General features: G+C 42.9%; 1 protein-coding gene across 28 annotated transcripts in view; it reads left to right on the forward strand.

Moving 5' to 3' along the window:
- Positions 1-239: 239 nt before the first annotated feature.
- Positions 240-14,226, forward strand: part of HIVEP2 (HIVEP zinc finger 2) — a 136,304-nt gene continuing 122,317 nt past the window's right edge. For 16 of the 28 annotated variants that reach the window (XM_085576654.1, XM_085576642.1, XM_085576643.1 and 13 more), the window contains exon 1: positions 240-586. The gene's annotated coding sequence lies outside the window, so the exon portion shown is untranslated. The other 12 variants (XM_085576655.1, XM_021553143.3, XM_085576665.1 and 9 more) reach the window with 4 other exon arrangements.

Raw genomic sequence — 14,226 nt, forward strand, 5'->3', positions numbered from 1 at the left:
GAGGCCCTGCCTCCTCGGTGCGCGCCCACCCCGGCGCGGAGCTCCCGCGGCTCCCGCCCCGCGCAGCTCCCAGGGCGGCAGCGCCCAGCACCGCGCCCGGGAGCGCTCCCGCCGCCGCGCGGGGGGACCCGGTGACGTCACGGGCGGCGCGCTCCCCGCGCTCGCTCCGCGCTCGCCCGGTAACTTCTGTTCTGGGAAGTGGTGCCAGGAATAGCCCGGCGGAGCCGCCTGCAGCGCGGAGCGCTCCCTCCCGCCGCGGCCAGGGCGGGCTGCGGCTCCCGGGCCTCCGCCTCTCCCCCGTGCAACACCAGCCCCTCCGCCACTGTCAGGGAGATGGTGATGAGCCTTTCCAAAAAGAGGGAGAGGAATGACCTGCCTTAAGATAAACGCGTGAAGCGGGCGCCCCTTGGCCGCTGGAATATCTCTGTCTGTCTTTATATATAAAGAAGCACCGCGAGCCGCCTCACTCCGGGCGAGCCCTTAGCAAAGGAGCAACACGAGCGCCCGGCGGGATCAGCAGCAGCAGCAACAACAACAACAAGGGCACCGGGAGGGCTTCCCTCCTTCCTTCTCGGTGATTTCCCAGGTGAGCAGCACCGGCTGCTGCGGGCAGCCCCCTCCTTCCTGCCCGCCGCTCATTCCCTGTCACCGGCACCAGCTGACAGCCGCGCCGGGGCGGCGGGGCTCGGGTGCGGGGCGCCGCGGGGCTGGGGTCGGGCCGCGGCAGGCAGGGCGCTCAGCGGAGCGGGGGGTCTGCGGCCGGCGCTCCGAGTGCCGCCCGGGGCTGCGGGGGTAAATGGAGGGCAAGGCGGCGGGAGGGCGCCGGCGGGGGAAGCCGGCGGGGCTGTAAAACCGCCGGACCGGTAAGTCACCTCTGTGGCGGCTCCGGGCGCTGGCAGGCACCGGCACCGTCCCCGGGGCACCACGGCCGGCGGCCCTTCCCGCTGAGCCGGCCAGGAGGGGGACACGGCGGGGACAGGCCTTTGTCGGTGACACGCCGTTAGGAAATGTGGGGAATACCCGGCTTGTAAGTGTATGCAGATGAGGAGAAGGCTGCCTTGCGTAATCCCCTCCTGCGGCGGGGAATGGGCATGGTCACCGCCGGGGAGAGGCGCCCGCGGGGGGGCCGGCCCGACGGGGCACTCACCGCGGCCTCCGGCGCCCCGGGAGCGGATGGGGGGGCACCAAGGCGGGGGGGGCCCGGGGCCACCCGGTGCGGCGGAGGGCAGGGCGCTGGAGGTGGCGGAGGGAGGGGATGTGCCGCGGCTGCCAGCGCGGCCCCGCGGGGGTGCCGGACACGGGGGAAGTGCGTGTGTGTGCGGGGACACCCGGCACCGCGCCGGGTGCGTGTGCGAGAGTGCGTGTGCGCGCTGCGCCGCGGTGACTGTTCCCTGAAGTGGGTGGGACGTTGGCCCGTTCCGGGAATGTTCCATGACGTGTAAACGCCACAGGAAGGGGGTTAACGAGGGGCTCGGCCGGGGCCGCCGCCGGGTCCCTCCCTTTCTCCCTCCCTCCGTCCCCCCGCCCGCCGGCGGGGCTGCCGCGGGGGCCGGCGGGGGCACGATCCCTTATGTAATGCGGGGTACGTGTGCGGCCGGCGGGGATTATGTAAGCGGCACATCCGCGCCTGTCGCATAGGATATCGCATAGGATACACCACCGAGCTCCCGCCGGGAGGCGGGCAGGGGCGGCGAGCTGCCCCGCCGTGTCCCCGCCGTGTCCCCGCCGTGTCCCCGCCGTGTCCCCGCCGTGTCCCCGCCGTGTCCCCGCCGTCGGGGTCAAGCGGCGCGGGGGAGGCGGGGGAAAGCCCCGGGTTATCCCGGGTCATGCCCCGCAGCCCGCCCCGACCTTCCTGCCGGGGGCTGGCGCGCCGCACGGCCTTCCCCTCGTGAGAGGGAGCCCGGGTCGGAGGGGACGGACGGCGGCGATGGCCGGGCTCCGGGGCTGGGTGTCCCCAGGAGCTCCGGCCCGCGGGTGGGGAAGCCGCTGGGAGGCCCCGCCGGCCCAGCACGCGTGGCCCGGGGTCCCGGCCGGCCGCCGGCCAGCACATCTTGTCTCCGTGGGCAGGCGGCCGGGGCTCGCCCCAGGACAAAGATAAACCTTCTCAGAGCTTAATTTCCCGGAAAAGGGTTCTGTTTTTCTTATTAGTTGGCACTAATGGTCAAACTTTTTTTTTTTTTTTTTTGTTTATGATAGTTGCAGAAATGAAACTTCTGCTGAAACACTAAAGAGTTGGGGGATTTTAGGCAATAATTCTTAAAAATATTTTTAAACTAAAGTAGTCGAAATACTAATGAGTTTCAGCAGAAATTTAGCTACAGAGTTTCTCTTGTTTCATTTTAAAGTGAAGCCTACTTTAATATTAAATCTGTCTGGGTTTGTACATTATTAAATAATAGAGAGGGCACTAAACGTTTTATGCTGGCTTAGTCAAGTGTGTCACTTTTTCTTTATTTTTTTCTTCTAATGAATTTATACTGAGAGCTGTTACGAAAGAAGAAAACAAAGTGGTCAGGGTGGCAAGAGAGAAGCATTGCTGGCTAGGTCCCTTATTTTTCTGCTTCCCGGAGCTGCGGGTGCAGGCGTGTGTTCGTGCAGCTCCCAGCGCAAGGGGGCTCCGGTCATCATCAGGCGTTCTGGGGACACCGGGTAATTAGAGTAATTACTAGATTAAAGGAACTACTGGTCTAACGAGGTATAAATTCAGTGGGCCCAGTTTTAAGTTCTGTTGTTATTGTGGATTACCACTGACTACCAGAGGAATTTGATCCTCAGGTTATCAGGAAACGGTGTGGAATCCTCAATATTTTGGTAGTGAAGATGATATACAGACATGCTAAAAAAGTGCATCTGTTTTTCAAAGATAGGAGAGTTTCTGCCTGTTAGATTTGCAGCACGTGGGCATATTTAGATAGATGCAGTGTGTCCTGGGGTTTATATTTACTCTTAGATGTTAAATCTTTCTTGATCCTTCCACTCAGGAGATATTTCTGAAACTTCAGGTATGGATTATCTGAAACTTTCTTCATAATTTTTTTTTTTTGCTTTGTCTCATTTCTCAAAAAAATTAAGTGTTGTAGAATAGGCTGAGAGGGTTTTTTCATGTGAGTTTTAAGAAGTTACTACTGTCATCTGCAAGTGTATCGAAGATTACTGTGGTCTTTAGCTGTGCAAAGATGGCAGTGATACATTAAAAAATCAGTGTGTCATTTATTTTCTTGATTGCACAATCCACATTTTTAATGTTTTGTAGTCTGTTGTGTGGATTTTATTTTCCAATGCAGTTCTACACGTCCTGACTGAGGTGACTTCTTAAAATCTCACTGCTATGGATTAGGATAGAATCAAGCCGCACTTGTCTCAAAGCACGAATGTAGAGGACTTTTAATTGTGTATCTGAGTCCAATTGTGTGGCAACAGTGCAGAATGCTTCTTTATAAAGGCAGATTATTTGATTCTCAAGTGACTAGATTGCTTCATATGTGAGATCTGTTTACAAACCTTCTTGTTACTATGAAGACAAAACAGAGAGCCATATGCATTCATGTGGTCCTTGCTGAATAATGGTACATGTGTCTACTTGAGTGTTTGGCAGTATATCATGTTTAGTTTATGTGGTGGCACCCTACAAGGCTATTCTTTTTTGACTTTTAACTATTTCTAATACCATTGGCTGTACTCAGTTGCGTGAGCAAATTTATGACCCTGGTCTGCATGTTTGTAACTAAGCTGGATGGTTTTAAAGCAGGACATTTATTGTTGAGCATTTTGCCAAACTTCTTTGCTTACTCATTTGTTTAGGTACTTAAAAAAAAAAATAAAGGTGAATTGGATTTAAACGGAAGTGAAAGTAATGAGTACCATTTTGTATGTCCCTCTGCTCATCATTTTTGGTCAACAGCAGGGGAGCAGTTTCTGTTACTGCTTTTGTAATTTAACCATATTGGGTAAGGTAGTGGGAATATAGGAGCTGTGTGCCCAGCAGAAGTGGTTTACTTAGTGAAGTACTGCAATACTTACCCATCAGAGAGAAGAATGCTTGCAATTTAAGAGTATTCCTGTATACAAGTCATAGTAATGTATAAGTCACAGTAATGTGACTTGGATTATGAAATACGGCTTGCCATCCTTCAAATTTGAGTGTGGTGGGGTTTATAATATGCTGTGGTTGGTTATATTGATAGTTATCTGTACAGCTCAGCAAGTACTACCTGCTTGTAGTTGATTCTGTCTAAGGATTGCAGGTAAATTGCCAGAGCTGAGTACTGACTTCCTCTGTCTTGGGTCCCGTCACAAATCAGGCCCATGAAAAGTTGGTTCTTCATGTCAGTGGTCTTCAAACAGGGTAAAAAGAAAATATTTTTATCCATTTTACCTCAGACTGTCAGTAGGTGGTTTTAAATTATTGGTCCTCCAAGCAGCAGGAATGCATAATTATTATTATTCTTACGGGTTAAAGGCTTCAGGAAGAGTTAAGTGTTAATACTTTTGGGAGTTGAACAGGAGTGTTGAGTGCAGAGGCTGCATACCTTTGTTATTTGAAAAAGGTCTGATAAGTTATGAGGAAACTGCTTTAAAAATTCTTTTTTTTTAAAGAGGCAGTTTTTTTTTTTTTTAAGATTTCTTAAACAGCATCTCTGAAGAAGTATGTTACAGATTAAATATTTTTTAAGTTATTTGGCTTTCTTCTGTAGTTTAACCATTTGAGCTTTTTTTTTTTTTTTGGTTGGTTGGGTGTTTTGTTTTTTGGTTTTTTTTTCCCTTCAGTAGAATATCTAGCAGTTGCTAAAAAGTGAAGAAACAGCGTGGGGAAGTGTAAGCTAGATGGAAAATAGAGAATAGCATTTTTCACATATTCAGTCAGTAATTTGGGAAGCTACATTTAAATAAAGCAGCACAGAATTATGATAGAACAATGAAAGTTTAAAGCTGGTTGTACCATTCTGATAGGAAATAGCAGCTTTGTACAGCCTTGTTTCTCTTCTGAGTGCTTAAAAAAATTATAAGATTTTGCAATGACTCCCCTATTTCAGCAGAAAATATTAAAAAGCAGTTCATTGTGGCCATATTTTAAATTCTCGAGTGAAATTAGGACTTGTGAAAATGCTGGTCTGACAGCCTGAGAGAAAAAACCCACTGTAAATAGAAATATTAGAAGTTTTTCCATGACAACCAAATAGCAAGCCCCTGTTTAGACTTCAAGAAATCATTAATGAAATTAAAGAATATGTTAATGTCTGGGAAAATCTGGGGTTTTAAATTTTTTTTTTTTTTTTTTTTTTTTTTTTTTTTTTTTTTTTACTAAAATAGCAAGAGTGAGGTACCATGGACATCTTATTTCACCATTCTGCTTTGTTCATAGATTAAACAATTGGCTTTACCCTCCCTACTCATTTGTAGTAGATTGTCCCCAGTAAGGTTTGTCCCTGAGTCTCTTTCCCAAAGCTAAGATCATGGAAAAGGTGCAGGAGGATATAGATAGGGGGAACAATCTTACACAGTGTTTCAAAATCCCCAGTGTAGAATAAGAAGACATTAAAGTACCATATGCAATTGTGTCTGTCTGCATATGGCTCTCTGTTTTGTCTTCATAGTAACAAGAACTTTATAGTCAGCCTTCTTTTATTGTCTTGTGATTAAATTCTTGCCATCATTGATACGGTCTAAACCTAAAAGCTTCTTCTTGCTCTGAGGAAGTATTGTGGATTTTGGATACTTGTTTTCATTCGTCTTTCAGGCACGTTCTGTACATCCGCAAAATGGTCACTCTGTTCTCTGTATGCCAGGGTAACAGCAATGGGGTGTGGACCACTGGTTTTGGTCACAGTGTTGCTTATGTTTCCGTATTTCCTTGTTCTGCCTTGGATGTATCTCTTTTATTGTTTTTTAAACCTGGGTATGGCCTTTTACTTGAATAAGCAAAAACGTGTGCATGCTTTTTTCCCCCTTCACTTTCTCTGGATGGGAGTTTCAGGGCATACCTACCCAAAAATGTACCACTTGAGTGGTTTTCTTAAATAATACAGTGCATAAATATGGATTTAATTATCTGTTGTAAATTCCCCTGGTACATGATTATACTGATATGACCAGTTTGTATAGTGATAATATCCCCTTTTTCTGCATTTGTTTATGCATGTTCTATCGCTGTCAGTGTAAACTTGGTCTCAGCAGAAAAGTTCTTTCTAAATATGACATGGTAACCACAAGTAATGTAATAATGTAGTAGATAATGAGTTTATGGCCACTTCATGTACACATGGGTTTGTTTTGTTGCACCTCAGTTTGTGTTTTACAGAAAATTATTTTCTTGTTCTGATTTTTTTCCTGTTAGTTGATAATTCTGCCCTAATACAGTTAAAGTCTGAAAAATGCAACTCGTACAACAAATTTGATCCTGCACACTCCAAAAAGAACAGTAAAAAAATACATTTGTTCTTAAATGTGGAGGTTCACTTAATTGCAGCTTAAGTAAATAGCTATAAACTGCTGCAGCTCCGGCTAAAACCTTTGATTTATGTTAGTTGCAAAAAAGTGGGGGGGAAGAGGATGTGCAGTATTTTTTGAAAGGCATAGCTTAATTGCTGTTATGTCATACAGGAGAAATTCAAGGTTTGACTGCTACAGAGAGTTGCTTTCTCAGGTAGCAGTTTATTGGAAATTCCATACAAAGAAAAGCAGTTAGGTAATTTGCATGTACAGTTCAGTTTAACAGAGCAGTGAAAAGTAGAGGATTGAAGAGGAATTGAAATTAGTGTCAGGTGACATTTTAAAAGTAATCAATTAGGTAGAATTTGACCCTCTTCATAAGAAAATACTCATTAAAAAATGAAGCATAAAAATTCCAAGTTGTTTTCTGTAATTTATGATGAGGTTTAGACTTTTATGGCTACAAAGAATAGTATTGCTAAGGAAATGCAAAAAGCTAAAGGAAAATTCCAACTGCACCGTGTAAAATATGATAAAACATCACAGGATTTTTTGAAATAATATTATTTATTGAGCAGGTTTTCCATAGACCAACATCTGTGCTTAGGTAGAAAAGAGCTCTAAGTTTAAAGCATCTAATGGTACAGGATCAGGGTTATAAAAATTAGTCTTATTAGACAGTGGGGTATTGTTACATGTCTGTATGGTTTTTTTGTCATTTTTGTTTGTTTAAGTAAGATAAAAGTTCCAGTTAACTGTATTTATGTATTTTGTGTTTGTGGCTTGCATTAAAGCAAAGCATGTGTAGTGTGTCAGGAAAGAATAGTATGAAATAACTGAGGTTACTGTTCCTTGACAACAAGACATGACACTATTTAGTTAGAGTAAAAACTATTCTAGTTTAGACCAAAATCAATATTCAACAGAGACGTAAGTTGCTGGCATCTATTACCAGTCTTCAGAGGTCAGTGTAGTTCATTTTGTGTGTAGTGTGCTTACAAAAGTTCTAGAAGTATGTGGAGTTTTATGTTGACTGTCTCTCAAATACAGCTAAAATAAACAGTTCAGTTAGCTGAAAAATAATATCCTTATTAGCTCTTAACTGTTGTCGATTTTACTGAGGACTGGATGTGATTTTCTCTCTTTCTTCACAAGCATCAGCAATGAAAGAGATGCCCTAGAGCGTCGTGCAGGCCAGTGGTTCACTGACACGTCTGCATGCTGACAGTGTTCAACTGAGTCCTGTGTTTCACACCTGTGAAACAGATTCATTTTGAGAGTTGAATTTCTAAAATGCTTTGTTAATGTTTTAGAAAAGAAAACAAATCCTATTCATGATCTTCTGTAACAATAGAAATGGACAAATTTTTACTTTTTCCCATTTAAAATCAATTACATTTATGAATGCAATTTCTGAAACTGTTTGTGAAAAGCCTTTAAAGTGTATTTGTCTGAAGTAAAATAGTTCTTTAGTGAAAAAGGCGTTTATCTTTGGCAGGACTTTCATAGACTCCTACAGCCAGATTCCCTGACCTGTGTAGGTCGATAAAAGTTTCTACAGTTTGGTAAAAAGAGGATTAAACTATCAACTATGAGACTATAAAGTTGGGCATCTTCCTGCTGTCTTGATATGATAATCTGTTTTGGTCACCAGGTGAGGCTATAATACTAGGCTCTTTGAGCAAAAAGATTTTGCTTTAAAATCTCTTCAAAGCTCTGTGAATTTAATTTCTTCCAACATTCTTAGTAAATTTGTGTAAAACAAAACTTTCCATCTGTTCCATTATTTTATGCTTGGTGGTACAAGAGTAACAAAATCCCTTTAAAAGTTAGTGAATATTTTCACAGAGCTGCTTGGCTAGAATATTTGATTTCTTAAGGTTTAAATAATGGATAAGCTACATGTATTTAATTTGTGAGGTACAGTTGAATTTTGATACAGGCTTAGCAAGATGTTACTGATACATCTGAAGAAATTTGTGTTAAGTGTAATGGTAGGAGTAGTTTTTATAATACGCTTAGGAGGAAATGGTGTTAGTGAAATACAAACTGACAGAAAGGTATTTGTTTTAGAGTGATACCAAATACAGTGTTGCTACCTCTGCAGTTGGTTTTTATGGTGGAAAATGTTTGGATTAAGAGGACAGTGAAGTTGGTCCAGTCAGGTTTGATATGTCATATATTTTTAATCTCTGATTTACCTAATTACTAATTAAACACACAAATTGTGCTCATCTTTGACCTAATTCATTGTAGTGAGTAATGTTAATTATTGGTGAAGAATTTTATAGTCAGCCATGCATAAGTAAACCTACTACATGATTTAGAGTAATCAGTAGGGGAATTTTGAGTCAACTGTTTTTTTCTAAACATGTGAGGTTGTAAATTGGAGCTGATATACAGTAGCATGACAGCACCTTTCTTGGGTCTGACAGGACTTTGGTCTGTGAAATGTGGGGAGGCAAAAGTACAACATACAATACATTCATTTTCTCTGCTTTGCTTTTTAGCTCAGCTCATATAGTTGTTCAGTGATTCTATTAAATTAGTGATCTCTTAATAGGAAAAATTCAACGACTCTTTATTTTACCTTTATGAACAGGCATGAAGGAGAGGTTAGAAAGTAATAGAGAAGGGAATGGAAACATATCAGGTCTTCCAAATTCTTCTTTTGGAGTAAGAAGGACAGGATGTGTTTACATGTCAGTTGGAAATGCTTGTTTTGCTTCTGGGTTGTACAGATTTCCTCATGCAGGGGTGATAGACACAAACCCTCCATGGTGGGAGGCTGGACTGGACACATTCACTTGTAAAAGATGAGTGCACAGGAAGAACCTTTGCTTTAGTTTTGGTGTATGTCCTCTGTGTGATGCTTTATAGTAGTGTGTCTGGGGTCTTTGCTCATTCTTCTGTAGGAACAGTGAAGTTACTTGCAGTAGATGTACCCTGACTTCCCTTGCTCCCCAGATCGCCCTGTGCATAGCAGGAAAAAGAAAGACACATGGGATGATGGAGTTCCCTTCTGCACACCTCTTCAAAACTTCAGTATAGCTTGTTTTCCACAAATAGAGTAAATATGAGAGAAACCTTTCAATTTTCTTTCTTTCTCCCTCACAACCTTATTAATTACAGAAGAAAACAGGGATGTTAAATACACAATTTTGGATGTATGCTTATTGAGGCTGAGGCTTTGAGGGGAAGATCAATAAGATGGGAATGGGAAGTTTGAATGTGACTGATGATAGATTATAATTGCCTGCAAGAAGTTAATTTTATCAGATTAAGTGTTCCTCTAACCTACAGAATTCTAGTAATATTGTTTTTAGAATCCCTGTCCAGTCTCGAGTCCTACGAGCATGTGTTGCTGAGTAACTCAGATTTTATGGAAGGCACATTCAAGGATACAGTGGTAACATCCTCTAACTTCCAACTTTGACGTCTCCACAGGTGGAGTGCACACAGAATATGATGCTTTTTATCTTGCTCAGTGCTTGAAGGTATTTATTTTTACATTTGCTTATGCATGGTTTTGATTTAATTTCTTTGCAGTATAATTTAATCCCAGTCAATAGTTCGACCCACTTAACTACCAAGCAGGGGAATAAATGAAGCTAATTTTGACTCTCTTTTTCTCAGTCAAGTGGGTTGTCTGGTGAGCCAAAAGTGTAATAAATACATTTGATGGCTGTTTACCGATTCACACACTAGAAAACAGAGAGCTGTGTTTCAATTTCCTTGCCTAATTCAGACAGTGTCAAATGCAGGTGATGGGGTTGTACTTGTCTTCATCTCAGCCAAAAATGCATTTTTTTGGCTCCTGCTTTGAGACTTTCCCATAAAAATGAACATATTACAGCAGAAAATGGAGAGAGTTTGCCACACTGTGTGAAGAAATATTTAAGAATGCATGTCTAAGTATATACATTTAGACTCATGTATGTATAGGTGATCATAGCTTTTACCTCTAGTCATATCCTGTCTCCTTCATGGAACAATACACCTGGAATAATCTCATGAGATCTTATGGTTGGAGGTCTGGCTTGTTTGTTAATGGGAGGAAGATTTGTCCTGGATTCCATGTAGTTTCAACTTCTGCTGTTGGTTGACTATCAAAGAAAATATTGTAAATAAATAAATTTATTTGAATTATTTATGACTGTTAGCATTTATTTCACAAATGTCTATATACAGATGCATGCACAGCCACATTTTGTTGAAAATGTAAAAAAATCTTAGTTTTCAGTGAGGAACTGCCGTGGTTTCACTTTGGTGAGCATCAGAGTCTACCCAGGGTGTCTTTCTAAAATGTTATCCACTATTGCTGGTGCTTTGCTGTTAGGAGCATGCAGCAGGATCAGTAAGTGAGCATGGCCCCATTTAGCTGTTTGTGACTGACTTAGTCAAGGTCATGTCTTGTTGGACCCCATAAAGGTGCAGAAGCACTTTGAATTCCTTTTACATCCCCGTGTTTCTGAAGGACGTAGTCACATCCCTGTGTCTGCTCAGGAGGTGGGAGGGTCATTGCCCAGGCCCTGCCATCGCTGGTGCCTGATGCTTGCCTTGAGCATGATGCTCACTGAGCCTTGCAGCTCTGGTGGGGTGCCCACCTCCACACTGCGGCTGAATTGGTGCTGCCAGCACTCACGCTTGTAGGAGAGTGGCCAGAAGGTCAATCCATGAGCAGACTACCTGTGCAAATAGATGGTGGAAATCAAAGCTGTCCTAAAAAGCACTTGTATCATGCCAACATGGATCTTGTTGCTGGAGCTTCACTTTCTCAGGAGCCAACACAAAACTGTCTTGCCCTCATCTCATGGTTTTCTAATCAATGCCCCATATCTGCGAAGATGATATCAAACTCTGCCTGGCACAGGTTGTGACACCATTGAACTGCCTTGTCTCTTGTGAATATAATGAAAATTCTGTCATTTTGGATTGTGTCCTGACTAATAAAAGTGCAGAATGTGAAGTTACTGATTTTGATTTTTTTTCATGAGGCCAGGATTTTGCCATCAGCTGTAGATAGGACTTGTACTGCTGAAGTAGTGCTCCTCGTGACTGTCCCGGCCTATAAATGGAAACCTTCAGCATGCAAGGTTTGCTTTTCATTGAATATAGTAACACTAGGTGAGACTTTATGAAAAACTGTCTACATGGAAACAGCCTCTGGATACTTCAGGCAGAGAAGACCTACAACGAAAGGCACTCTCAACAGAAATTATCTTTACATTGCCAGATGGTATAAGATATTTTAGAAAAAAAAAAGATATATTATGTACCCTAGGGTGCTTTCATTGTGATTTGAATATAAAGTGCATGGAGTTGAAGGTGAAAGTGTTGCCAGTGACTGGCTTAGACCTGTGGTTTCAGCTTTTTTGCAGTTATTATGTGTAGTTGTAACCCAGCTGAAAAAGAAACTTGCTTGGAGACAGGGCTGTATCTTGTCCTGTGTGCTTCTTTCCCCAGTGAAATCCCATTATCTGTTTTTGGAATGATTAAGGTGTGAGAAACTTGCATTTAATTTCAGTTTGTGTATGATGATCTGGTTTTTTTTTTTTTTTTTAATGAGGTCAGATGCCTGCTTATTTCAAGTGGCATAATTCCAAAGGTTTTTTGCTTTTTTTGTCTGTTTCTGGTATGGTTCAGCATAAAAAGAAGGATAAAACACTATATGCAAAAGGTTTGCATGGATCTAGTGCGATGTTTCATTTGGTGTATTTCACCTGCCCTGTGTATCTGCTTCTCCATCTGTAGCCCAGGAGCACCAAACTGAATTAGTTTATCCTGATAATGGAGTTTTTCTTTGCACTTCCCCATTTTTGGATGTAATTTAAAATAAAATCTTGTGCCTCATCTGATGGGTGGATTAGAGGGGAGATGAGGTGCCTTTTTTTTTTTTTTAACAATACAAACAAAAAAGGAATAGGAAAAAGCCTAGTTCAATGAAAGCTTATGGCATGATTCTAGAATGCATAACCCTGGGCAAAAAGGGCCAGTTATTGGAGTAGTTCTTGAGTAACCTAATTGTTTGATAAGGATCCTTGCCTGTTTAAGTTGTTGGTTGTTGGAAATATTCCACTTCTAAATTTGTGCCTTATTGCATACCCTAAGGTATGTGTACAACCTACTGTAATTGCACAGTTTATTATTTTATTAATGAGAACTGTGATAATGTGTTGGCTCACAAATTCCCTCCAGTCTGGGTACGGTCTCCTAATTGCCCAGGGTTCTGGGGTTGGTGACAGGGAACACAAGCAGATTCTCTAGAAGCATGGTTTACAAAACTCAGACCTTGCCCTAAAGCCTGTGTTTGGTGTGATAATGCAAACAAAGTCTGGAAAGGCCGGATACATTTTTTAACACGCGCATAATGAATAACAATAGAAGCGGCAGAAGGAAATTCTTACTACATAATCCCGAGTACCTGAGACTTTGCCAGCTGGAAGGAGAGGGCTGCACACCTTACTTGGCCTTCTTAACCATAACAGAGCACCCTTAGCACTTCTTTGATCTGGGTCTCTCCTGCCCGCCTCTTTGCCCAAGTGGCTGGAAGACACTCGCTTTATTTGCTGAAAGGCACACAACAGTGAGCAAGCACCTGGCATGCAGCAGCAGCTCCTGCTTTTCATGTGCCTCAGGGGCAGCAGGCGTACTAGGGTGCCTGTTCCCATGTTCTGGAAGCTATTTCTGTTTGCTGATCCTAGATCCGCCGTACAAGAGAAGGGAGCAGCAGCAGTGGAGGTGTGGTCTGTGGAGCAGACGGGGAAATCCAGTTTACTGTGTCTGTAACTCCGGAGACAAAACTTTCCCGTAAAAACCCATAGCAAAACACCACATCCTCAAACAGCTAGCGCTTGCTCCGCAGCATGGCCCAGCTTTTCTGGTACGCCATGAACCTCTGACCCTGGGTTTGCAACATTCGGGGAGCTCTGTGAAGACCTTGTGGCAGCTCGGGTAACCCCAGCCCACAGCATGGGGGGGTGGCGATTCCCACTGAGCGTATCACAGGCTGCCTCCTTACTGTGGTGGCTGGTACAGTTTTCCACAGCTTCTGAAACTGCTCATTACAGAACTTGGCTCTTCTACAAGGGCTTTTCTTAGCTGTAGCCCCTGTGGCTTGATGCAGCATGCTTTTCTGGAGGAACAGATGGTATATTGCGTAGAAAGTTACTGTATTTTTGTATCACTGGTTTGTATTTATTTATGTTGCTCTTCATCTTCCTCTCCGTTTTTAAAGGTGTACGTATAGATATAGGCCAAGTGCAGAACTTGGAATCAGTACTGGGTTTGTCTTGGGTATATTCATCTTTATATTTGTGTAGGAGTGCAGTGATTTTGCACTGATCTCTGAAGTTTTAGGGAACAGATTTTTATCACTTGGATGGAAATTAGTTCAAAATACTGCAAGGGAAAAAAAAGCATTTTCCCCTTAGAAGTAAGAAGACCTTTAAAAGAAAAAGTCAATATTTTCTTAAACAAGCTTTGTACTCACTGAAGTACCGTTTAGTTTTTAAGTCAGTAGATGTATTTTCTGTATCTAATCTTCTTTTTATAATTACCATCATCTGGTCAATTTGACTGAAAATGCTATTCCCATAAGAAAAATATTTATTATAAATATTATTGTTGCCTAGGATCTTGTTGAATTAATGGGATACAGAAGCAGTCAAGTTGATTTGATATTTTTAAGATTTTTTAAGTGTTCTCTTTGTTTCCATGAAAGCAATTTAAATGAGTATTTTAGCAATTGCTTTTAGTTTCTGGAAATTAGGTTACTTATTGTTGAAAACTTCTGAA

The sequence above is a fragment of the Lonchura striata genome, chromosome 3 (assembly GCF_050655825.1).
Source record: "Lonchura striata isolate lonStrDom1 chromosome 3, ASM5065582v1, whole genome shotgun sequence".
Classification (NCBI taxonomy): domain Eukaryota; kingdom Metazoa; phylum Chordata; class Aves; order Passeriformes; family Estrildidae; genus Lonchura; species Lonchura striata.